Source organism: Pristiophorus japonicus, unplaced genomic scaffold (genome assembly GCF_044704955.1).
Source record: "Pristiophorus japonicus isolate sPriJap1 unplaced genomic scaffold, sPriJap1.hap1 HAP1_SCAFFOLD_62, whole genome shotgun sequence".
In the NCBI taxonomy this organism is placed as follows: Eukaryota; Metazoa; Chordata; class Chondrichthyes; family Pristiophoridae; genus Pristiophorus; species Pristiophorus japonicus.
The window spans coordinates 3,336,061-3,362,680 of NW_027254531.1; the positions used below are offsets into that span (position 1 = coordinate 3,336,061).

The 26,620-nt window shown below is 42.2% G+C and overlaps 2 non-coding genes across 2 annotated transcripts; one reads left to right on the forward strand and one right to left on the reverse strand.

Moving 5' to 3' along the window:
- Positions 1–395: 395 nt before the first annotated feature.
- Positions 396–483, reverse strand: trnap-ugg (transfer RNA proline (anticodon UGG)). Its single transcript is given in 2 exon segments — positions 396–431; positions 448–483. It is a non-coding gene; the product is annotated as a tRNA-Pro (tRNA).
- A 7,915-nt stretch (positions 484–8,398) lies between these two features.
- On the forward strand, positions 8,399–8,492 carry trnai-uau (transfer RNA isoleucine (anticodon UAU)). Its single transcript has 2 exons — positions 8,399–8,436; positions 8,457–8,492. It is a non-coding gene; the product is annotated as a tRNA-Ile (tRNA).
- Positions 8,493–26,620: the final 18,128 nt, after the last annotated feature.

Genomic DNA, 26,620 nt, shown 5'->3' on the forward strand with positions numbered 1-26,620 from the left:
ATTCAAAAGTCACCTTATCACGACTTTTCAGCGCTCGAGAAACAGGATGCATTCATATTCAGGGCAGAGTTTGCTTCACGTTGAAGTTGAGATTGACGCTGAATGTGTGCTTATCCCAATGGAGGTGAGATCATTCGTGCAGAAACGAAGATATACTGATCAAGTATTGGTCGGAATTAAACACAGGTTTTGCTTGTCCAATGAGAAACAGAGCCGAGTAGATCTGAGATACTTTCATTTTACTCAGTTCGGTGAGTTTCACTTTGCTCCTGGGAAACTCCAGGATTTGGACGATGTGGGAACAACGGAGCGACATCACACGTTTTAATTTGAAATATGTACGTTTTCTCACATGTCGACCTGCTCAGAAGCGGTTCTTTGACTAAAAGTTGGCAGGGCTCGTCCGGGATTTGAACCCGGGACCTCTCGCATGTCAATTGTGAAAATCCCAAAGCGAGAATCATATCCCTAGACCAACGAGCCGCCGACAATGAGGAGTGTAACTCTCAGATTCTGACGGTAGTTTACTATTCAGCCCATCGTGCCTGTGCTGACTCTCAGAGACCGATCTGATGAGTCCCCCTCTCCATCGTACTGCTAATGTTTTCCCATTGATGAATATATTATAAATTTGAGACATTACATTAACAAAGAGCTGCATCCTTGTCAGTGAAAAGTGAATTTGGCATTGAGGTTAAATGTGATTGACAAAAAAAACAGAGAGATCAAAATCTGAGATATTTAAATGTTACTCAATTAGTAAATGTCACCTTGTTTCTGTGAAACTCTGCGATTTGGACGCCATGGGAACAACTGCGGGAAATTACACGTTTTCATTTAAAATTTTAATTTTTCTCACATGTCGACCGGCTGTGAGAAGCGGATTTTGTCTAAAAGATAGCGGAGCTCGTTCGGGATTTGAAAACGAGATCTCTTACATTTGAATTATGAAAATCTCGAAGCGAGAAGCTCAACCCTGGACCAACGAGCCGCCGACAGCGACAAGCTTCGGGCTCAGACTCTGACGTTAGTTCACTATTCGGCCCATCCTGCATGTACTGTCTCTCAGAGACCATGTAATTAGACCCCATGATCATAGCCCTGCTAATGTTTTCCCTTTGATCAATATATTATTAATTTGAAACATTACATGACCAAAGTGCAGCATCCTTATCACTAAATGTTGAATTTGGCCATGAGATTAAATATGATTGAAAAAATAACCGAAAGGGTCAATTGCTTAACCTCATAACGACGAGGATGAAATTCGAACTCACGCATGCACAGCACACTGGATTTGCAGATCTTCATCTGAAGTTTTACGGCCACCTCGTCTCCTATTGCTAGCTACGTCAGCAATTGAATCTGCTGGTTTTTGCATCCAAACACAAATAATGTTGAAGAAAATCTACTTCACCGCTTTTTCTGCCCGTGCAACCAGATCGACAGTGAAAATGTGCCATTAGCTTCTTGAAGCAAACAGCCTTCCTTTCCTTCATGTTAGTGACTGCACTAGATGGCTGGTTTTGTGGCAGAATGACAACAAAGAATATAACAGTTCCCGCAGCGAGTTAATTTACAGCAGCAAGATTCCAGCCTGCAAATTTCTGATAACGTCGCGGTTGTAATCAAATTCAGACGCCTTATCCATTGAGCCACGCGGCTGCTGCAATGAGGAAAAACATTGTTGTTGTTTATATTCCGAGCAAATTAGGGGCAACAGCTATATCAAGGAGTGGGTTTTGGAAAAGCTGAGCATATTTCAAGTAAATGAACAGAAACGCTGCTATCTGGGTGCGCAATTTATCTGGGCTTGGAACTTGGAACACGACAGCTTAATTCGGTCATCACAGCTGAAATCACACTCCTTTTCAAAATATACATGGTGATCCGGGACTATGTGAAAATCCGTCTTAAAGGAAAGATTATGCACCGGAACTGACAACCATCCCGTTTAAACAGACACAGAATGATCCGGGACTGCAAGCACATCCCTTTTATACAGATGCAGAATGACCCTTGACTGGGTATGAAAGCAAATACCCCTGAAGCAGATAAAGAATGTTCTTGGACTGCGAGTTCTTTAATTTTAAACCGGCCCAGAATGACCCGGGTCTGAGAGCAAATCCCTTTGAAAACAGACACAGATTGATCCTGGACTGACAGCAAATCCATTTAGACAGACACAAACTAATCCGGGACCTCTCGCCTTTCCACTGTGATAATCCCAAAGAGAGAATCATACCCCTAGACCAAGGAGCAGCCGACAGTAAAGTGCGTAACCCATTCTATATTAAAAGGGCATATTTTGACGGCAGTGAAGAAAGCTATTCGGCCCAACTTGGTTGTGCTGTGTCTCTGAGAGAGCGATCAAATTAGTCCCCCTCCCCGTAATCTTGCGAATAAGAACATAAGAACGTAAATTTTACCTTTGATGATTATATTGGTCCTGAAGTCATTGTGCTCGGCTTCCCCCAGGCGCTCAGCTGAAAATAGTGATAACGTTCCACAACTACCTTTTGCTCCTGCACCGTCCGCATCTGAGGCATTCTCTTCCCGCCCTTCGCAGCACATTCACGTCTTGGAACTGTGGGGGGATAAGCTGGATTCACGTGGCTCTGGACAGCGAAAGAAGGTACAGTATTATCATTTGTAATAATAGCATCTCCTTCAGTAGGGGTTCTCAATATTACGAATGAAAACGCCCCCATCACCCAAACACACATAAAAAGTTAAAAAAAACACCTCACGTATTTAATATTAATTTAAATTAAAGTTAACAAATGTGTTAGAAAAAAATATATTTTTCGAATTTAAAAAAAGTTTGTTATTTAGGGTTTAAAATAAACATTCCTTAGTGAACAGGTTTTTTAAACATAAAAATGTTATTACATTTTATTTGTAGATGTTTTTATATTTTTTTTACATGTTTTAAAACACTTATGCTGATAAAAGTAGGCTATGCGCCAGCTTTTCCCAGGCGCAAGAAATTTAAGGACATTCGCTGAGCAATAGATAGCAAATAGCGCATACTCACCCATCGAATATCCTTCTGCTGAAGAGCGTTCGATCTGTCAAGCAAGAATTTGACATTGGAAAACCTGATTTTCAGTGCATGCGCCTCGCACGCCAAGGAAGGGCTTTTGTGAGTCCGTGCTGGTTGCATACATATTCCGTACAGACCCAGTCAGGCCGGAATTACAGGCCCTACATTAATTTGAGACATGACATGACCAAAGTGCAGCATCCTTGACAGTAAAAGGCAAATTTGGCCATGAGGCTTTATGTGATTGACAAAACAACAAAAGGATTCCAACGTTTAACACAATAAGAACGAGTCTGGGATTCGGACCTGAGCATGCAGATCACAATGGATTAGCAGTTATTCGCCTTAAACTCTGGGCCACCTCGTCTCCCGTTTGCAGCAACGTTAGGCATTCAAATTCCTGCTTTTTGCATCCAAGCAGAAATATCCTGCAAGAATGTCCACTTCACCGCTTGTCCTGCTTAAGCAACCAGATCGACAATGTTGTAAATGTGCCATCCGCTTCTTAAAGCAAACGGCTTTCCATTACCTCAGGTGAGTGACTGTACACACGTGGAGTTAAGTGCACCAGATACAGCAGAAGTAGGAGCTGCTGGAACAGCGGAGTTAGGATATTCATAAAAAGTATGAATTGGGATAGGGCAGCAGAAACAGGGGAAGTAGGAGCTCTGCAAACAGGGAAATTTGAAGCTCCAGAAACGGGAATTAGGAGCTCCAGAAACAGCAGCATTGGTTGATCTACAGCAACAGCGGAATGAGAGAGCCCTAAAATGAGAGGAAATAGAATCAAGAAACAGTTGAATTAGAATCTCCAGAAACACGGAGAATGAGGATCAACGGAAACAGTGTAATCAGGACCTCCGGATACGAGGGATTTATGAAGGGCCACCAGAAATAGGCGAATTAGGAGATCATGACAGAAACCTGAAAATTAGCAGAGAGCTCCACAAACAGAGAAATTGCTAGACCGCTCCAGTTCTTAGCTCTAAATACTGGGTAGTTAGGAGAGGGCATCATAGTCAGGGAAAGGAGGAGCTCTAGAAATAAGGTAATTAGGAAGAGGGAAATTAAGAGCTCCAGCACTTTACCTTGTAAAGCAGGGGAATTAGGAGCAGCAGAAAAGGAGAGATAGGAGTTAAAGAAAGAAATGAATTAGGATCACTTGATACAGGGGAAATATGAGCTCCAGTGACAGGGACATTAGTTACTCCAAAACAAGGGAAAAAGAAGCTACTGAAACAGTAGAACGAGCAGCTGCAGAAAAAGTGGAATTGGTGCGCCAGAAAGAGGATAATCTGGAGTTCCTGACGCAGGGAAATGAGGAGCTCCAGAAACTGGGGAAACAGAAACAGCTGAATCAGAGCAATGAGGAGTCCAAGAAAATGGAGAATTAGGAGCTGAAGAAATTGGGGAATAAGGAGTTCGAAACATGGACTTAGGAGCTCCTGAAACAGAGGGATAACGAGCTCCTGAAATAGGGGAATTAGGAGTTCCTGAAACAGAGGGATAACGAGCTCCTAAAACAGTGGGACAAGGAGCTCATGAAACAGAGGGATAAGGAGCTTCTGAAACATGGGAAATTCAGACACCGGCTACACGAAATTAGGAGTTTCAGAAACAGGGGCATTTGGTGTTCAAAAGACAGGTGAATTATGACCAGCAAAAACCGGAGGATTAGGAGAGATTACAGAACTTGCACTACTAAATATCATTGTCAGGCACAGTGTCGAAGTATAATATACTCGGATCCATCGTTCTTAGGTTCAATGTGGAAGAATTTACACTTCGCCACAGGGACCTATCACTGCACAGTTTTTTTCGCAAACACTTAATAAACGTCTCTTTGCAACTTTATGTTCCACGATACTATTTTCAGTGTCAGTTACATTGTTATATACTAAAATTGGACGAGAGAGCGAGATTGGAAAGAGTCTCCCCGTTTATTTTTCTTTCTCTGTCTCCTCACATCTGTCTTTCTTTCTGTCTCGCCATCTGTTTCCAACACTCTCTCGTCCTATCTATCACTCCGTCGACTTTCTCGCCACGTGTGTAACCCCCGCCTGTCTTTCTTTGTGCCCCTCCCGCCTGTCTCTCCGTCTGACGCCCACTGTATTTTTCTTTCCTCTGCTGTTATCTCTTTTTCCTCTCCCCGTCTGTGCCCATTAGTCTCTCCCCCTCCACCCCTCTCCCGTCTGTCTCTCCAGTCTGTCCCTTGAAGTTCTCGTACCGTCTGGCCCCACAGTCTGTCAACCTACTTCTCTTACTGCCTTCCTCTGTCGCGACATCCCTGTCTCCCTCCTGTTTAACTCCACCGTTTGTCACCCTCGCTGTCTCCCCTTTCTGGCTGTCTCTCTCCCGAACTTTGCTGTGTCTGTCTGGTCCGTCTGTTCTATTTCTGACTTGCCCGTTTCCGTCTGCTGTATCACTCTCTCCTTCATCCCCTAAAGGCTATTAGTGAACCAGATGAATTGTTACGACACTCCAGTATTATCATTGTCATTTCTTATATTTGCTCTTTAAATTCAGATTGATGCAATTAACTGAATTTAAATTCCTCAGCTGCCTTTGCAGGATCTCAAGTTATATCTCGGAAACTTTGGACCAGGCCTCTGGATTAGGAGTTCAGTAACATTCCCATTCTGCTACCGTACGATCTCTCTCTCTCTCTCTCTCGGTGTATTACCGGTCTGACTCCTCCTTCTTTCTCCCCACCTGCCTCTCTCTGTCTTTTTCCACCGCCTGTCTCCATCAGTCTATTTTCCCACTCTCCTACCCATGTCTGTCTCTCGCTCTGATCCCCCATATGTCTCTCTTATTCTCCCTCCTCGTAGGTCTTTCTGGTCCTCTCTCTCCTGTATGCCTCTCTCTCTGTCTCTGTCTACTCATCTGTCTGCCGTTGCTGTCTCCCCCATCTGTATCACTCGGCGTCTCCCCCTATCTACCCCGATTATTTCAGCCAACTCGCTATTTATCTGTCTCTTAAACCTCTTTCTCAACCGCTCTCTCTCATTCTCACTGCCTCACCCCACCGTCTGTCTGTCTCTCTCTATCTCAGCCCAGTTTGCTATCTTTCTGGCTAGCTCCCGTCTGCCTACCCTGTCTGTCACTTAATGTCTCCCTTCCACCATTCACCCTCTTCTGCCCCTGTCTTTCGCTCTCTGTCTGCCTTCCGTCAGTCTTCCCCGTCTGCCTCTCATATCTGAGAACGGCTGAAATGTCATCACACGCAAAGCACAAAATCTGATTCAAGTTTGGCAGGCTCTCTGTTGCCATGTATTTCCCTCAGTCTGAAACAGAATATGACATGTTGTGAATGGCGATTGCAATAATTATTAATCTTTCACAGAGTGTTATGAAATTAATTTAATAAGCTTCATTTTAATTTAATGAATCCCGGAACGGGCATCGAAACTGTGTCGACGAGAATAGAGCGCTGCATCCTAACAACTAGGTGGTGGTCACAGGGGTGAGTAAACATTGATATCGAGAACTCGTGAACCAGTCAGACAGCCTCTGTGAGAATGTTCAAATGGAGACTGTTCAAAGTAAACTAGTGGCAACAGCAGTGAACTGCAATTTAAAAAACAGCCAAAGCCTGTATTTTTCCCCGGCTCCCATGGCGGAAATTAAACGGCACAAGTTAACCATTTTGTAGATTGAATGTGTTTTCTAACTGGCTCGTTTTATTAACTGTAAAATATATGATTTATCTTAAAGACTTGGACATTTCATTGCAGTCCTCTGATGTTGCGACTTTACAAGAGCAACAACGACACTTTAGCTCCCAGATTCATGCGTGGTACCTGGATTGGTTTCGATACCCACAAACTGGCGCTTTAGGATTACAATATCGGACAGTGTCTGGATTGCACTGTTGAAGCTTCACGTCAATGACATTTAATCACAAATCAGTCATCAGAAGTGTTTTTCTAGAGATGCTGCTTGACTGGCTGAGTATATCCTACATTTTCTGATTTCATTTCAGTTTTACAGGATTCGCAGTACTTTGTTTTTGAAGCTAAAAAGTAACATAAGTTGACGTCATTGGCGATTCAACAGTCAGTACCTTTATGCAATGGCAAACGTGAGTCATGCGTGGTGTGCATCCTCCCTGCTGCCAGGTAAAGAACATCACTGAGTCGGTGCAGAACATTCTGAGAGGTGAAGGGGAGCAGCCGTGATCTATGTGCTAACCATTGACCTAAGTAATGAAGGGGATGAGTTCCTTTAGTCACAGTTTCAAGTGCAATTTAGGAAATATATGAGCAGGACCACAAAGGTATTCTATGGATTATTTCCAGTGCACCGCGCAATTGAATTTAGAAATGGCAACGTGTGTCTGGATAAACGGTGCACGAGGTTGTGCTCCAGAATCCGGGGGCATTGGGACCAGTTCTGGCGCAGGAGTGACCTGTTACAGTACGTCGCGTTGTACATCAATAGAGCTCGCGGGAAGGTTAACTACTGGGGCGGGTGAGGGATTGAACTAATTTGCCAGTGGATTTGTGTACCAGGATGAAACATCTGTAGATGTTGTAATTATGCCTTTTTACACAAGTCCAATTGATTATTATATATCAACTATAGCAGTGAACGTGGCCTCAGACATCACATTTCAGCCCATCCTTGGGAAACGATATACCACGGCTCGCCCAAACCTTCCCTTATACTGAGCACAAGCACAGGAAACACAGGCACATCAGAATTTGCTGATGACCGTAGAGAGTACAATGTTCTTTGATTAGTGATTGCTCTAAGTATATTTTGGTGTTTCTGTTGCAATTTGTTCTGTGGGATATAAATATATTTTGTATATCTATGTTAGTGTTTATGCATTTGAATGCAACAAAGTTATTTATAATAGTATTGTGGAGCATCTGTATTTGTTATAAATGTATTTTCTGTGCATACCTTTCTATCTATGTTACCTTTAAACACCTCGCAAATAAACGTAAATACAATTATAGCACAGCGATACGTCGAGATAAATTCATAAAGAAAACAGACATAAAATCAAAGATATGAACACAAATAATTTGATTATCAAGGTTCCACACAATTTAATTTACAAATCACAGATAGATGCACAGATATATTTATAAATTTCCCGCAAGGACATCCAAATTCATTACAAATAACAAAATGGATTACACACGAAAATAAAATACGTCTATGGCGAAAAAGTTTGGAGTCGCAATAACTGAAGGCTTCTTGCAGAGAGCCGGCACTGACACGATGGGATGAACAGCTTCCTTCTGTGTTGAATGATTCGATGAATCTTTGTCTTCTTGCTTGTGAGACAGATGGAACAGGCAGCTCTATGATGGGAGCACTGATACCGCAGTGCATGCAGCTCTAGTGGCGCAATCGGTTAGCGCGCGGTACTTATATGACAGTGCAGGCCCGGGAAATGCCGAGGTTGTGAGTTCGAGCCTCACCTAGAGCAACCGATGATTTTGCATGTGATGTCTGAAGCCGTTTTATATTTATCCATCTGTCTTGTATATTCGGCCATGTATCACGGTGCTGTCTGTCTCTCTCACTCCGGTTATCTCAGTGGCAATCTGTGGGCCATTTGTCATGAATACCCGTGTCTGTTCCCCACATGTGATAAATGAGGGGATCAAACAATTCCTCATCTAATTCTACGGAACTAATGAGCCAACATTTATAACAAGATACAGTTTATTGTAAATATAACAGTCAATCTTGAGTGATAGAGGTTCAATTCTGCGCAAAAACAAACTGTGATCTCAACGTTTTTCCAATAAACCGCTTTTTAATGTATTGTCGCAAGCGCTGCCATTGTAGCTCAATGAATTTCATAATTACTAAACATATGAAACGGTAGGGTTCTGAGACTGTAGAATGCCCTCGACCAGAGCAACATTTAAAACAAGGTTACCAACTGGCAGCTTGCAGGAGGAAGGGAAGAGAGCAAACAGAGCCACAGAAAAGCCACGGGAGTTTCGGATGCTTCGGGAGTTTTTCCTGTGACAACAGCATAAACATTTAATCAGTAACTCTGATGTAAAGAATAATGTGCCGGAAACACGCTCGATTTCGAAGAGAAGATATGTAAACGCATTGTTTATCTCCACATAATTCCTGCACCACCTCCAACAGAAACAAGGATGTTCCTGAACTTTTCGCGACAAATGTTGTGCTCAGTGTTGCAATGGCTCGTGCATTGGACTTCTCGCTGATTATGTTCTGCAGAAACATTCAAACTTGTCGATTCCATTCCTATCAAAGTCCAATTGTAAATTAATAGAATTATTACCGCACAGCAGGAGGTCACTCGTCCCATCGAGAGTGTGCCAGCTCTCAGCTAGTCCCACTTTCCTGTCCTTTCCACATAGCCCTTCAGGTCAGGGTTGGCTGGTTCCGAGGCTGGAAAGTGAAAGTTTGCAGCAAAACGCAATTGCCTGCGATAGCCGTATAATTTATTGTTGTGGGTCTGAAATCCACTCAAGTTTACCTGCTCGCCACTACACTGTTTAAAGCTCCATTCAGTGCTCGAACAAATAAGAGCTCTAGTTGCGGGCTGCATTTCCCTATCTAAGCGCCTGAGAGATCCGCCAGGGAAAGAGTCACGTTTAAACCGTCGCCCAATTATCTTTTACGCTTTACAACATTTCAAGAGAGCAAAAGAATTTCCCCTCAAGATGCAATGACCTTTTCTGATATTGTCTTCGCATGCTTCTTTCTGTCTCTACCTGTCTCTGTCTCTTGTATTTCTCTGCTTTTCGCTGATTGAGTTATCAGGTTTCAATGGACGGCCTGGGCTGATCTAACCTGCAACAAGGGCAGAAATGGGTAAGAAAGATGTGGACAATAGCACAGGAATAGTGTTAATTCGGGGCAAATATCTTCACAGATATGTCCCTTCGCGCTCGCAGTGAAGTAAAGCAGCACCAATTACAGTTGGCTTAAGGTAGAGTATTCATTATGAGAATGCCGAGAGAGACGACAATAAAGAGCTATTCATGCTGCAAATTCTTATTTGATAATACAGGTTACATATTCAAAATTAGTTTTGTAAACACATTCCAATATTGTTGACTTAGAATAGTCAGCATTGCTCGCACGGCAATTGGATGCCTGTGTCCAGTTGGAAAGCTGAATGAAAGAACATGCAGAACATTGACTTTCTGCTGAGCAGACCATGAGCCTCCTTCTTGAAAATGGTTCTCCAGTCCCGCGAAGAGGGGATTAAGCATGATGAGATTTGGATGTAACTGTTCCCACTTGTATAACATGAGGTATAGGGGGCATTTCCCCTTCCTTAAAGAAGATTAATGACTCAGTTGCAGTTTTTGCTGCAGGATGTGCTCGAACCGCTCGCAATTCGCCCCAAGGATGAGCCGAGCCGATCACTTGGAGTTAGTACAATTCCTCCAGTCAGTAAATTCAGTTGGCATTTCAAGAAAATATAATAAATCACCGTGACTTAGTCAGCTTAATGGATAACCTATGTTTTCAGGAAATTAGAGTTTTGATGAGATTTGGATTCAAAGCATAATTTATGTCATATTCAGTCAAATGCTTGGAAGGTTTATCAACAACAAACGATTAACAACGTAAATGAGCACAATCGATTCGCAGTCCATCGCCTTAACCTCTCGTCTGCCATCCAGCGGAACTCGGCTATTCCATTTCAGGCTTTTTGCATCCGTACATAAATACGCTGCAAAATGTCCCCTTCACGACGTGTCCTGCCCGTGCACCCATATCGAGAATGTTGAAAATGTACAATCAGCTTCTGTAAGCAAACGGCCTTTAGTTGCTACAGGATGGCTGTGAAATGTCTCCTCAAAAGATGATATGCGGGCCACGCCTTTTTCAAAACTGACCAAATTCAGACCTCTCGACAGTTAGACCACATTAGGCGTACTGTATGCAATGCTGGTTGCCAAATTAAAAAGAAGATAGCGAGGCACTGGATAGGGTGTGGAGAAGATGGTATACTATCAGGAAAGTATCGACAGGCTCAATTTATTTTGTAACGAAACGAGGAGTCTGAGGGGTGACCTAATAGAGCCCTTTAATATCTTGAAATGTTTGACAGAGTAGATACAGAGTGTTTTCACTTGTGGGGAAGAGTATCACTAGAGAACATCAATATAAGAAAAATCAGCAACAATCAAATTGGGAATTAAGAAGAATCTTCTTTAGCCAGAGAGTGGTAAAAATGTAGAACTCGCTATTACCAAAGTGGTTGAATCAAATATTATAGATGCATGTCAGGAGCGGTTAGATAAATATATGAGGGAGAACTGAATGCTGATAGTGCTGGATGCGGAAAGAGGCCACAAACGGCGATATTGACAGGTTGGGCCGAAAAGCCTGTTTTTCCAATGAATATCCTATATGATATAATGAATTCGACACCCATGAGTCTACTTCAAAAGCCAACTTCTCACAACTTTCAGACCTTGAGGAAATAAAACTGATTAATATTCCGGGCTTACGGTCTTTCAAAAAGATGTCAAGATTGATGCTCCTTAAAACCTACATGTTTGACAAAGTTTTTTGCCATCTGCCGTAATATCTCTTTTATGTGGCTCGGTGTCAACATTATTTGATTTGGTTTAAGCTGTTGTGGAGCACCCTGTGACGTCAAACTATATTAAATGCGCTACATAAATGCAAGTTGTTGTTGTAATATTTCATCATTGTCTCCCTGTTTCAGGATGCAAAGAAAACGTGCTAGTTGAGAAGGCATGCGGCATACTTATCTTTATTAGCTGAGGTATATTGTACAATAGCAGTGAAGTTATGCTTGAGCTATATAAAACATTATTTGGGCCACAGCTAGATTACTGCGTACACATCATTACAGGAAAGATGTAATTGAACTAGAGAGGGTGCAAAAGAGATTTACGAGGATGTTGCCTGGACTGGAGAATTTTAGCTATGAATAATGATTCGATAGGCTGGGTTTATTTTCATTAGAACATAGGGAGCTGAGGCGAAACATTATTGATGTGTTCAAAATTATGAGGGGCCGAGAGAGAGTGGATAGGAAGGACCTATTTTTCAGAGCAGAATGTTCAACAAGAAGGGGAGATAGATTTAAAGTCGTTGGTTGCAAGTTTACAGGGGAATTGAAGGGTAATGTCTTCACCCAGAGCAAGTTGGGAGTCTGGAACTCACTGCCTGAAAGGATGGTAGAGGCAAAAACCCTCGGAGCATTTAAAGCACGCTTGGATATGCACTTGAAGTGCAATAACCTACACGGCGACGGACCAAAAGCTGGAACATGGGATTCCTCTGGATAGCTCTTTGTTGGCCGGCGTTGAGCGAATGTGCCGAAATATCCTTCTTCCGTGCTGTAAATAACTATGATTCTACGATTCAGTTCTAAGCGAGTATATAATTACAAGTAAGCCGGACGTGGATACTTTATGGGTAGAATTAAGAGATAGGAAAGGAATTAAGACAAAAGTGGGAGTTGTGTATCGGCCCCCTGGTCGCAGCTGTGAAGTACTAGAATATATAAATGTAGACATTAGACAAGCGTGTATTCAAGAAAGTGTGGTTTTCATAGCGGATTTAAATGTTCATATATATTGGGATAATCGGACTAGCACCTGTTAGAAAATTGTGAATTTCTTGAGTGTGTCCGGGCTAGTTCTACAATAATATGTTCCAGAACGAACAAGGGGCATACCAATTTACATTTAGTAATGAGTAACAAGCCGAATTTATTCAATAGCCTAAGGGTAAGATAAAATGTATTTAATAGCGATCAAAACATTATCGACTTCAACTTCACAGGGAGAAACGCGAAACAGCTACTACCATTCTATATTTAGGTAAGACCGACTTCAAGGGGCTGAGACAGAGACTGTCCAGATTAAACTTGGAAAATCTGTTAATGGGTAAAATGAGAGGAGGTGTTAAAAATAATTAAAAGTGATACAGTATCAGTGTGTACCCCTGAGGGGCCAAAAAAACAGGCATGGACGAATAAAGAAGTAAGGGACCACATTAAACTAAAAGTAAAAACGTACACAAATGCAAAAAGTAGCACAGATCCTGGTGAATGGGAAAGCTCGAAAGAAAAGCAAAGGGTAACAAAGCAGTTAGTAAGTGCTACAAAGAGGGAGTATGAAAATCACCAACTGGTGAAATGAACAGACAGATAGCAGATGTAATTTAACGCAGAGAATTGTGAAGTGATATATTTTAGGAGGATGATGAGAGGCAATATGAATTAGTGATACAATTTTAACGGGGCCAGATTTATACGTGAAAATTTAAATCCCTTTTTAAGCATCTGCGTCTGGAGATCAATGATCCTGAAACCGGTCAAAATACTCTCCCTGTATTGTATAAACCAGCTCTAAATCGTACAATTTAATACACGGGGCAGGATCTGGAAGACATGAGGACTTTTCCTTTGTTAATAGAAGAATAGAGTATAAAAACAAGGAATTTATGCCAAACAATTAAAAAGCTCTGATGAGGTCTTAGCTGGAATATTACGTTCAGTTCTGGGCAACACGCTTCATGGAAGAAGTCAAGCCCTTGGAGAGGGTGCAGAATAGATTTACAAGAATACTGCCAGAGTTGGGGACCTCATTTACACGAAGAGAATGGAGAAGCTGGGATTTTTCTCCTTAGAATACAAAACGTTAAGAGGCGATTTATGATATAAGTTCAAAATTGTGAAGTGTTTATTGATAGTTAAAAAGGAAAAAGCTTTAGAATGTCACACTTAATGTGATACAATCTGGATAGATGCATGTGGAGGTCGAACCCATGTGTTTTGGTTTACGAGACCGAAGCTTTACCACTTGGCCACTGCGCCCTGATGAACTAGGTGACCTGCATCGCATTGCCACCGAATCCCACTTCATTTCAACTCGGTTGGAAAAGCATATTCGCATGTACAAATAAATGAAGTGGGATTGTGGAACGGGCAAATGACTAGCGCCATTTACATGAAACTATCAGAAAACATTTCATAAAATCATACATTACCAATGGAGAGTACTTGGACCATCGTACTCTTGAACGAGCTATCCAATTAGTCCCAGATCTTTCCACAGCGCCCTGCAAAATGTGCCCCTTCAAGCATTTATCCAATTCCATTTTGAGGGTTACTGTTGAATCTGCAGAGCTACAAGGAAATGACATGGGGGTGAGACTCACTGAGTGTCAGCACGGGCTCGACGGGCCAAATTGCCTTCATCCGTGCTGTAACAATTCTATGCATCAATGATTCTATAATTCACCACCCTTTCAGGCAGTGCATTACAGATCACGACAACTCACAGCTTAAAAACAAACAATTCACATCCACCTCCATCTGTTTCCTCTATTGTCCTCTGGATGTTGCCAGGAATGGATAGATTTGGTTCTGGGGAAAGATTGGAGTTGTTTTCTTCGGAACTGATGAGAATAATGGGTGACATAATTGAGGTGTATAACATTGTGAGGGGCCGAGATAGTTTGCATTAGAAACACATATGCCCCTGATTAATGAGGTCAATAATCAAGTGCCTAGATTGAAAGTAATTTATAAAAAGATTACACGAGAGTCGAGGAGAAATCTGTTCGCCCAGAATGAATTTGGGTCTGAAACTCACTCACTGAAAAGTTGGCGGAGACACAATCCCTCATCACATTCAATCAGTACTTGTATATGGATTGAATTGCCCTAATCTGCAACGCTACAGATCAGGAGCTGGGAAGTGCGATTCGGCTGGATAGCTCTTTCGATTGGCGGAGACAGCATGGGCCGAATGTTCTCCTTCTCTGAAGCAAACTTCTACGATTCTATGATTCTAAGAGGTGGGGAATGCTCTTTTGTGTCCTGCACATATTTGTATCCCACCATCGATGGGATCTTGCTGTGTGGTAATTGGCTGCAGTATTGCCCGACAGTACATCCAGTGACCACACTTGAAGAATGACTTTATTTATTGTAAAGCACGTTTTAATAAAATATTAATTCAGTGGATGTGGGCGTAACTAGCATGGCTGACATTTATTGCCCAACCCTAATTGCGTTTGAGAAGGTAGTGATGAACAAACTTCGTGAACCACTGCAGTACTTGTATATGGACTTGATGGCTATGGTCCAAGAGCTCGAAATTGGATTTGGCAGGATAGTGCTTTGTCCACCAGCAAGGACGCGATGGACTTAATAGTTTCCTTCTGTGCTTTAAATTTATGTGGCTCTATGGTCCAGTCATCGAGGTGATGGTACTACCAATGTACTGTTGTAGAAGTATTTCCAAGCGAAAATAAAGGAAAGGCGATATATTTCCTGTTTCATTATCTGTGGAGTTGAGACACGAGTTGGAAAAATCAATCTTCAACGATCGTGCCCACTTCTGAATTTATGATGATGGGCAGGTCATTGATGAAGCAGGTGATGACGAACTCCTGCAGTGATATCCTGAGCTGAGATCATTGGCGTCGAACGACAATAACCATCATTTTTTCTGCTCGGTATGTCTCCAGCAGTGGAGATTAACCCCGCAAGGACTTCAACGTTGGAACCCTCCTTGATGAAACATTCCGTAAAATGCTGCTTTGATGTCCAGGAAAATCACTCTCGTCTCAGTTTAGAATTAATCACGTTTGTCCATATTTGGACTAAGGCTGTAATGATGTCTGGAGGCTGGTCGTCCTGTCGGAGCTCAAACTGAGCAACGGCGAGCAAGTGGATCATCCTATGTTTCTGAAAGATGCTACGGGGATGCAAGCCCGTGCTTTTACTGTTTGAAAACAGCGCACAGTTGCATGATATATATTTGTAGGATCAGATGGGTCATCGACCCGAAATCTTACTCCTACCTCTTCTTCCGACAGACCATACCAGGGCTTCAAAGTATGGCACGTTTTAAAATGTTAGTGTTAAAAAAATTGTTTCATTCTATATTTCTTAAAGATTAAGAAGGCACAACAGGCAGCCATATATCCTAGTTTGACGATGATGCAAATATTGGTGATATAGTAATTAGTGAAGATGCTACCGTGTATTTATAAAGATATATTGATAGATTCAATGAATGGACGACTCAGTGGCAGATAGTTTCCTGACAGGTAATTGTGTGGTCATCCATTTTAGATCACATAGATTAGGTCCGAGTACTAATTAAATAGAGCACAGCTCGGAGGGATGGAGTTCCAAAGTGGTTTTCAGTCCAAGTGCCCATCCCGCTAAAATGCAGTAGCAAGTTACAAATATATTCGAAACAACTAATGGCATGTTAGACTTTATAACTAGGGGTTAGACTATAATGCAATGGAAGTTTTTCATCAACAGTACAGAGATGTAGTTAGATTATATCTGGAGTAAACTAAGTTATAGAATATAATAGATTCATAGAAGTTTACAGCACGGAAGGAGGCTATTTCGGCCCATGCTGTGTCGAAATCTCGACCTCCGAAAAGAATGACACAGACACTTACAGCTCCGGTAGAAGTTTCAATTTACTTGCTAGCAAGGGGTAGATTACACTCAGTCAAGGGCTAAGTGAACACCTCCGAAATGGTTCAGTTTAACAAGATATTTATGCAGTAAAACCAAAGTTCTGGCGTCTCCCTGTGTATTGCTCTGTCTCACAGTCAGTGAATACAGATAAAGAGTTAATTACTATATCCTGGTCCTGACATGGTATCCAGATATTTCCTTTTGTCAGGGTTATCAGAAAGCCAAACGCCCATTATTCCATGAGTCATAGGTAATGGGCTATCACCTGTCTTGTGTTGTGTCAGGATTGTTCCAATTTCCTGGTCAGTTTATCTGTTTGCATCAAATGGATGAGGTCTCGGAAAGAGATAATGGCTAGAAGATAAGGGTGGGGTGACATGGAACTCCTGCAGTGTAGACAATAGGAAAGCACCATGGTGGGGGGGTACTTATCTCAGCATGACTTGTCTCCTAGCTGTCTGATGGCCATCAGCCATCTCAACCCAGGTTTAGCTGTTTATGCAAGCTGACTGCTAAAATGCAGAAAGTTCTGGAAGGGCCAGGACTCCATTTTGATCAAAAGGCACACAAATACCGTATGGTATCAGCTTAGATAAAAATACATTTCCACATTCCCCCATTTTGTCCTTCACAAGGACAACTCAATACTTTCTGATCTTGTACAGTCTCTCCATTTCCATTTCCACACAAGAGCCTTCAGCAGTTGTTGCTACCATCATTCTTGCCGTGGTCTCGGTAGGTAACATAGTTTCTCCCACCCTGGCACAGCAACACTTAATGACGACAGAAATAGATACAGGGCGAAGACTATCAGCAGGAATATGATCAAACCCTGTTCCACAGATTTTGCACTGTCAACCATTCTACCATTTCTGATTCGTGAAAGGGGACAGATCTCAGGGGAATACCCCCCCTGGAGTGGACAGGTACATGGGAACATATTCAACAACTCGACAAGTTTCTTTTTTGAGCATACCTATGACTCAGTGCCATAAATACGTTTACGTGCAATTCCCTTTGGTGGTGGGTCTGTACCCCTGGTGTAATCAATAATGTGAGGTAAAACCCTGTCAAGCCCAGCACCATCAGTCCCCATAGTCCATACAGTTCCTTATTCAGTCTTCCTTTTTCTGTTCCTCTGATCCCTTCGTCCCTTCCTCCTGGTCGGGTGCCCTTTTGCAATGGGATGCGTGGATCCATGTTGGTCTTTCCTTTACCTTGATTGCAGTATTGGTCGCCAGCAAGACCTGGTATGGTCCTTCGAATCTTGGCTGTAGACTGCTTTTTCTTTTAAAAATCTTGATGTAAACGAATTCCCCTGGCTCCAGGTTATGACACTTTCCTTCCGCTGGCTTGACTTGGGCTTCCTTTACCTGTGAATCAAAGCTGGAAATACATTTGTTTAGTGCAATACAATAATTCAACATATTTTCCTCCATTTTGTGGATGTCCATCTGTTTTGCAGTAAATGGTGCTGTAAAAGGTAGTCGTTGGGGACGTCCCATAACTATCTCATGCGGTGACAGGCCTGTTGTTCTGTTGGTTGCAGATCGCATTACCATCAAGGCTCAGGGCAGCAGTTCTGGACATTTCAGTCCAGTGTCATTGCATAGTTTTGCCAGCTTATTTTTAAGCATTCCATTATATCTTTCAACAAGTCCAGCTGATTGTGGATGATAACTGCAATGAAAACGTTGATTAATCTGCAAAGCTTTACACATTTCTCTTATAACAGTTCCCGTGAAATGTGACCCGTTATCACTAGAAAGCTTAGCAGGGATTCCGAAGCGCGGTACAATTTCTTTTAACAAACATTTAGCAACAGTAGTGGCATCGGCCTTTTTACATGGAAATGCTTCAATCCATCTAGAGAACACATCTACAATAACTAATACATACTTGAATCCCATACACATAGGTAATTCAATAAAATCGTTTTGTAAATGAACAAAAGGCCCGACTGGATTTGGGTGGGAGGCAGATTCTACTTTTTCCGTCTTACCCGGATTCATTGTCTGACAGGTAACACAATTTTCACAGATTTGTTTTGCAATTGCCGAAATACCTGGTGCATACCAAGTTGCCAAAATATAATCTGCCAATCCCCCTTTGCCTGCATGTGTGAATGTATGCACACATCGGGCAATCCATGGAAGTAAGGATCTGGGGGCCACCACGCGGCCGTCGTGCTGAACCCATATTCCTTCTGGATTTTTATAACATTGATCCTTCGTCCAGGTCACCACCTCCTCCGTACTGGCCTGTGTCTGAAAGGCCAGCACGTCATTAATAGTGGGTGGCGGGTCTGAGCAATTATCTTTCCTTAGTGGGAACAATGACACCTGCATCCCCCCTTTTGACAGAGCTGCTGACTTAGCTGCATTATCAGCTCTGGCATTCCCAAGTGCCACCTCATTCTACTGGCTTGTATGTGCTTGGTATTTGATAATGGCAAGTTTCAAAGGGCATTGAATGGCTCGCAGGAGATTTTCCACTTGTTCTGCATTTTTGATAGAGGTTCCTGAAGAAGTCAGGTACCCGCAAATCTTCCAAATTTGTCCATAGTCATGTGATACCCTAAAAGCACACCTGGAGTCAGTGTAGATATTAACTGTGTGTCCTTCAGCCAGAATACAGGCTCGAGTTAACGCAAACAATTCGGCTTGTTGGGCTGAAAAGAAGTCTGGAAGAGAGGCTGTTTCGACAACATTAAACTGAGTTACAATTGCCTAAGCCGCTCTAGGTTGGCCCCTATCATTTCGTAGGGCTGATCCGTCAACATAGTACACTAGCTCAGGGTTACACATTGGTACATCTGTGAGATTGATACGTGGTTTAGTCACGAATTCGGTTACCATTTCACATGAATGGGGTTCGCCGTCGTCTTCCGTGGGGAGTAGAGTGGCTGGATTTAAGGTAGTGCATCTTTTGATGATAAGGTTCGGATTTGATAACAGATCGACCTCGTATTTAGTGGTTCTTGCGGAGGTTAGGTATTGGGTGGCACATTTAGTAAGTAAAATCTCGACAGAGTGTGGGATATACAAAATGGTCTGATGATTTAGAGTTATTGTCTGAGCCTGTTGCATAGCATAATAAGCTGCTGCCAACGAAGGAAGACATCCTGGTAGTCCGCGTGCCACTGGGTCTAGTTGGGTACTGAAATATGCTACTGGTCGCTGCCTGTCCCCATGTAACTGAGTCAAAACAGATTGTGCAAAACCCGACTTGTGATGCACAAATAAGTTGAATAGCTTAGTGTAATCTTGTAATCCCAAGGCGGGTGCTGAAGTGAGGGACTGTTTAAGGTTCTGGAAAGCATTCCGGGATACCTCATTCCAAATCAACTCTAAGCATTGTGAGAATATAGTAGATTCATTCACAGCTCGTAGGTCATGGACAAACCTCCATTTGTCACTATTGGGCTTCTGAACCGGAAGAATCTGTGTGTTACACGGACTTCTCAGTTATGCTTATAGTGATTCACAGATCACAGAATGTAAAGTACTTGTTTTCTAATCTTATTAAAAGGCTTCCAAACCCAAGATTTTTCCAATGCACTCAACATGTTGATCAAGGAGATCACCTGAAATATCTCAAAATCCCAATTCAACTATTGTACTGCCACTCTTTATCAAAAACAAATCCTCTTACTGAGCTACAAGCTTTTGTACCAAGATTTTACACCAAGGACAAATAGTGTACTCCCCCAGCCTGCACCTCGAGAGACCCACAAAGCTTTTTTTAAAAAAAAAAGTCATTTCAACTTTTAACCACCGGGACCATGTCTCAACAAACCTACCCTTTGTGCATTTCCTAGCTCCGTAAATTCTCATCCGAATAAATTCACACCTGCGCTTCTAACTTAAAATGTCTTAAACTTCCCACATACAGGACAAAACTATGAAGGGTTAAAAAAAACTTCACTTTGTTTGAAAAAGTGGGTGGAGCTAAAACAAACAGGCAGCTCCACAACCTTTCCAAACAGGTTTCCAGACACAAGGAAAAAAGACAGAAGCACTCTCATTCAAAGACAAGACATTCACAAGTCTCTCTCCATTCAATAAAGCTTTTTTTTTTTGCTAGCTTTATTTTTTTAATTTTTAAAAAAAATTATTTTATTTATTTTTTTGAATTTTTTTTTTACTTGTCTCAGCATGATGTCTCCTAGCTGTTTGATGGCCATCAACCATCTCAACCCAGGTATAGCTGTTTATGCAAGCTGACTGCTATAATGCAGAAAGTTCTGGAAGGGCCAGGACTCCATTTTGATCAAAAGGCACACTCTTTCAGGCAATTCGTTTTCGACAACCACAATTTTCTGCCTGTGGAAATTTCCCATCACATCTCCTGTAAACCTTCTCCAATTACTATAAATATGTGCCCGCTGTTTGTTGAGCCCTCTGCTATATCTAGAAAGACATTATATCGAGTCCCCTTATGGGCACGGCCCCTTAGAAATGATAGGCGGGAATGGAATGTGTACAGGTCATAGTCACCAGAATGTTACCAGGATGCCTCGGGTTAAATTATGAGGAGAGATTACATTAACTAGGCCTGTACTCCCTGGAATATAAAAGATTAAGTGGTGGTTTGATTGAGATTTTAAGGTTTTGAAACGAATGAATAAGATATATAGAGATCAAGCTTTTTTTTACTGTTCGCGGGGGAGTTTACGACAATGTTAAAATCAGAGGCAGTACATTCGATAGAGACGTTAGGAAAATTTTCTTCACTTAAAGGGTGATGGATTTATCTTCTACAAAAGGCAGGATATACTAGCTCAATTAAAAATGTTAATTTTAGATTAATAGTTTTTGCTAGACACTCGTTAAAATGATGTGGAGCCAATGCAGATAGATGGAGTTAAGATCGAGCTCAGCTAAGAATTAACAGAATGGCGAATAGGCACAAAGTGCGGAATGGTCTAATCCTGTTCCTATGTTCAGACAATTGGCAGAACACCTAATATAATTAAAGAAATGTTGTCTTGATGGGTGAATTAAAAGTATATTATTTGCAGAGATTATGACCGCTTCCACGCTTTCATAACAAACAAGCATTAAGTCTAATTGTCAAACCAGTTGTTTGAACATCTACCAGAAGCAGAGACACATCAGTTGGATTTTAATTCCATCGCATTAACATTTCGGCCATCCTGGTCATGGGCACGCTGCAATGCAGTGCTTGGAAATTCGGCAAATCGCTTGCAGACTCAAAATTTAGTTTCCAGCGCAGAGCAAACTACACGCCTGCATACTCTGCAAACGTGGGAGGATATATGCCTTGTTTTTAACTGTGGTCGGTGAAAAGTTGAACCGCAAAAGCACAGCACTTAGACAAATAACGCATTGAACTGACCGTCCGTAACTAGACAAGAAAGCTCCTTGCTTTAACCCACAGAACATGTAATCTTCCCGTCAACACTGAACATATTTGAATGAATAATGTTAAAATGCACGTCAACCAATCAGTATCAGCAAGTTCAGACTGAACCAGCGCTTAAGAGATAACTCATAAGGTATGGAATAAACTGATGTGGGGAGCGAAGGAGAGAGTGACAGAGAGAAAAACCTTATTTGGACAGATAAACAGATCCCCAATGAGAAAAGCGGACATAAATTGACTGCAACTGAAGTAGACATAAAGCGAGACTGACACACGGAAAGAAAGTTAGAGTCAGAGAGAAATAGAATGAATGATAGAGAGAGAAAAAGAGAACCAGCACACTAAATATGAGAAAATCCCTGCCGGCACGGCCGGGAATTAAATCCATGAACTGACGATTAAAGGTGAAAACACAAGCTCACTGAGAGAGAGGATTGTAGCATCACAGAAGCATGGAATGAGACTCTTTCCCCAGAGCTCTGCAAACTGTTCGCTATCAAATAGTTACCCACTTTCCTTCGAGAAGTGGTCACCCCGCAACCTAAGAGCTTGCAGGTAGAGAGGGAGAGGGTGATCAGCAGACAGAATAGGAGGACGAGGCAGGTCGTGCACGAGCCCCCGAGTCCATCTCGCTCGCCAACAGATGTTATCTTCTGAGTACTGGTGTGGACATAGTGCTTCTGGCGAGTGCAGCCAGATACAAATCCTGCACAGGGGAGGAGGGAGAAGAAAGGAATAGCTTAATGATAGGTGTTTCAATAATCAGGGGAGCAGACAGGAGTTTCTGCCACCGCAGACGTGGCACCAGAATAATATGTTGTCTTCCTGGGGGCAAGGATGTCACCGAGCGGCAGCAGGGCATTCTGATGGAGAAGGGTGATCAGTCAGCGGTCATTGTCCATATTGTTACCAATGACATAGGTAGAAAGAGGGCTGAGGTCCTCCAGGCTGAGTTTGGGGAGCTACGCTAGAGGCTAAAAAGCAGGAACTGAAAGGTAGTAATCTCCAGAATACTCCAGGTGCCACGAACTAGTGAGTAGAGTAATAGGAGGATAGAGCACGTGAATGCATGGCTGGAGAGATGGTGCAGGAGGATGGGCTTTAGTTTCCTGACATATTGGACTGATTTTCGCGGAGTTGGGGCCTGTTCAAGTCGGACGGGTTGCCCCTCAACAGAGCCGGGACTAATAACCTCGCATTGCGGCGGGCCGGCAGGAGGCGGTGGTTGCTCGTGCTGTTGGGGAATGTTTAAACTAGTTTGGCAGGGGGATGGGAACCTTACAATAGATTCAATAGGGAGGGGAGTAGAGTTGGAATTAAAAGCAAAAAGATAGAAAGTGAGTTTGTAGGACAGAGGAAACAAGCAGGAAAAAAGGGTAAAAAACAAATTAAAAAGCATTTTTTCTAAATGCACGTGGCATTCGTAACAAAACAGATGAGTGACGGAACAAATAGGTAAAAATGAGTTTGATCTGAAAGACATTACAGAGACGTGGTTGCAAGGTGACCAGGACTGGAAACTAAATATTCAGGTGTATTTGACATTTCGGAAGGACAGACAAAAAGGAAAAGCAGGTGGGGTAACACTGTTAATAAAAGATGGGATGAGTGTTGGTTAGAAACGAGAGGATCAAGTGGTTGAATCAGTTTTGGTGGAGATAAGAAACAATAACGGGAAAAAGCCGCTGCTGGGCTCCTACCAGTAGCTACACGGTTGGACGGAGTATAAATCAAGAAATAATGGAGGTTTGTAAAAAAAAGAACGGCAATAATCATCGGGGCATTTAATCTTCATATTTACTGGATAAAATTAATTGGTCAGGCTCGACTTGAGGAGGCGTTCATAGAGTGTATCCGGGATAATTTGTTTCTACTGTACATGCTACCCCAACTCGGGAGCAGGCTATCTTAGCTCTGGTACTGTGTAATGAGACAGGATTAATAAATGATCTCGGAGTAAAAGATCGTATAGGATTGAGTCACCACAATATGGTTGAATTTCAAATTAAGTTGGAGGGAGAGAAATTTGGTTCTCCAACCAGTGTCCTCAGCTTAAATGAAGGGGACTACAAAGATGTGATGGTAGAGGTGGATAAAGTAGACTGTGAAAGTAGCCTAAGGTGTGGGATGGTTGATGAGCAGTGCAGACATTTAAGAAGATATTTTATAACTCTGAACAAAAATTTATCCAATGAGAAGGAAAGGCTGTAAGAGAAGGGATAACCATCCGTGTCTAAATAACAAAATAATGGAGGGTATCAAATTGAAATCAAAGGTATACATGCGGCCAAGACAAATGGGAGACGAGAGCAGCGGATTGGAGATTTTTTTAAGCCAGCAGAGAATGATTAAAAAAATGATTAAAGAGGGAAGATAGATAATGAAAGTAAACCAGTAGGAAATATAAAAACAGATAGTAAGAGTTTCTACAAATTCATAAAAATGAAAGGAATGGCTAATTGAAATGTTGGTCCCCTGGAGGATGACACTGGGGAATTAATATTGGAGAACAGGGAAATGGCAGAGACGTTGAACAAAAAAATTTGTATTGGTCTTTACAGTCGATGACACTAAAAACAACGCAATAGTGGATAATCAAGCGGATATAGGCAGGGATGAACTTAATACTATCACTATGACGAACGAAGTAATGCGAGTAAAATAATTGCATTAAAGGCAGACAAGTCCCCTGGACCTGATGGTTTTCATCCGAGGATCTTAAGAGAAGTGGCTGCAGAGGTAATGGATGCATTTGCTATAATTTCTCAAAATTCCCTTGATTCGGAGGCGGTTAGAGCGAATGAGGAAACGGCAAATGTAACGCCCCTTAAAAACGAGACAAGCAAAAAACAGGAAACTATAGATCAGTTACCCTTACATCTGCCGTTGCGAAAATGCTGCAGTCCATTATTAAGGAAGCAGTAGCGGGACATTTGGAAAAGCATGATTCAATCAAGCAGAATCAGCATGGATTCATAAAAAGGAAATCATTTTAACAAATTTTCTGGAGATTTTGAGGATGTAAGGAGTGGATAAGCGGACACCAGTCGATATGGTGTATTTGGATTTCCAGAAGGCATTCGATAATGTGCCACATAATAGGTTACTGCACAAGATAACAGCTCACGGTGTTGGGAGTAAAATATTCGCATCGATAGAGGCTTTGCTCAAAAATAGAAAACAGAGCATCGGGATAAATGCGTAATTTTCCATTTGGCAAACTGTGACTAGTGGGGTCACGCTGGTATCAGTGCTCGGACCTCAAGTATTTACACTCTATATTAACGATTTGCATGACAGGACCGAGTGTAAAGGAGCGAAGTTTGCTGATGATACAAGGATGCCAAGGAAAGCTAATTCTGAGCAGCACACATAAAAACAACTGAAAAGGGATATAGACAGGCTAAGTGAGTGGGCAACAGTTTGTCAGTTCCAATATAATGTGTGACAATGTGACGTTACCAACTGTGGCAGAAAGAATAGAAAAGCAAATTAAATTTAAATGGAGAAAAGTTGCAAAGTGCGGCAGTACAGGGACACCTGGGCGTCGTTGTGCTTGAAACATAAAAATTAGTATGCAGGTACAGCAATTGATCAGGAAGGCAAATGGAATGTGCGTTTATTGCAAGTGAGATGGTTTATAAAAGCAAATTAGACCTGCTACAATTGTTCCGGGTATTACTGTGGCCACACCTGGAGTACTGCGTACAGTTTTAGTCTCCGTATTTAAGGAAGGATACACTTGGAGACTGTTCAGAGAAGGTTCACTCAGTTGATTTCGGAGATGAGTGGGATTGACTTATGAAGATAGGTTAAGTAGTTTGGGGCTATCCAGAATGGAGTTCAGAATAATGAGAGGTAATCTTATCGAAACTTATAAGATAATGAGGACGCTTGACAATGTGAATGCAGAGAGCATATTTGCACTCATAGGGGAAACGAAAACTAGAGGACATAGTCTTAGAATAAGGGACCGCCCATTTATAAGCACATAAGAACATATGAAATATGAGCAGCAATACACCATTCGGCCCCACGAGTCTGCACGACTATTTAATACGATAATTGCTGATCGGATCATGGACTCAGGTCCACGTCCCTGCCCGCTACCCATAACCCCATATTACCAACATTCAATGTGAAATATGTCTGTTTTCTCACATTTCGGGCGGCTGTGAGAAGCGGAACTTTGAGTAAAAGATGGCGATGCTCGGCCGGGATTGGGAACCTGGACCTCTCGCAATTCAAATATGACCAATCCAAAGCAAGAATCATACCCCTAGCCCAACGAGCCACCAATAGCGGAGAGTGTAGCTCTCAGATTCTTACGGTAGTTAGAAAAGATATTCGACCCATCGTGCTTGCGCTGTCCCTCAGAGACCTATCCAATTAGACCCCCTCTCCACAGTCCGACAAATGTTATCCCTTTGACGAAAATATTATGAATTTGAGACATGACATGATCAAAGTGCAGCATCCTTGTCAGTAAAAGGGGAATTTGGCGATGTGGTTAACAAAACCATCATGGAGTTGACAAAGCTGTAACAAAATAACGACGAGAATGAGATTCGAACACATACGTGCAGAGCACCATAGATCAGCAGTCCATCGCTTTCACCTCTCGATCACCGCGTCTCCGATTCACCACAGCGTCAGCCATTCAATCTCCTGCTTTTTGTATGCAAACAGAAAGAACGAGCAAGAACGTCCACTTCACAGCTTGCTCTGCC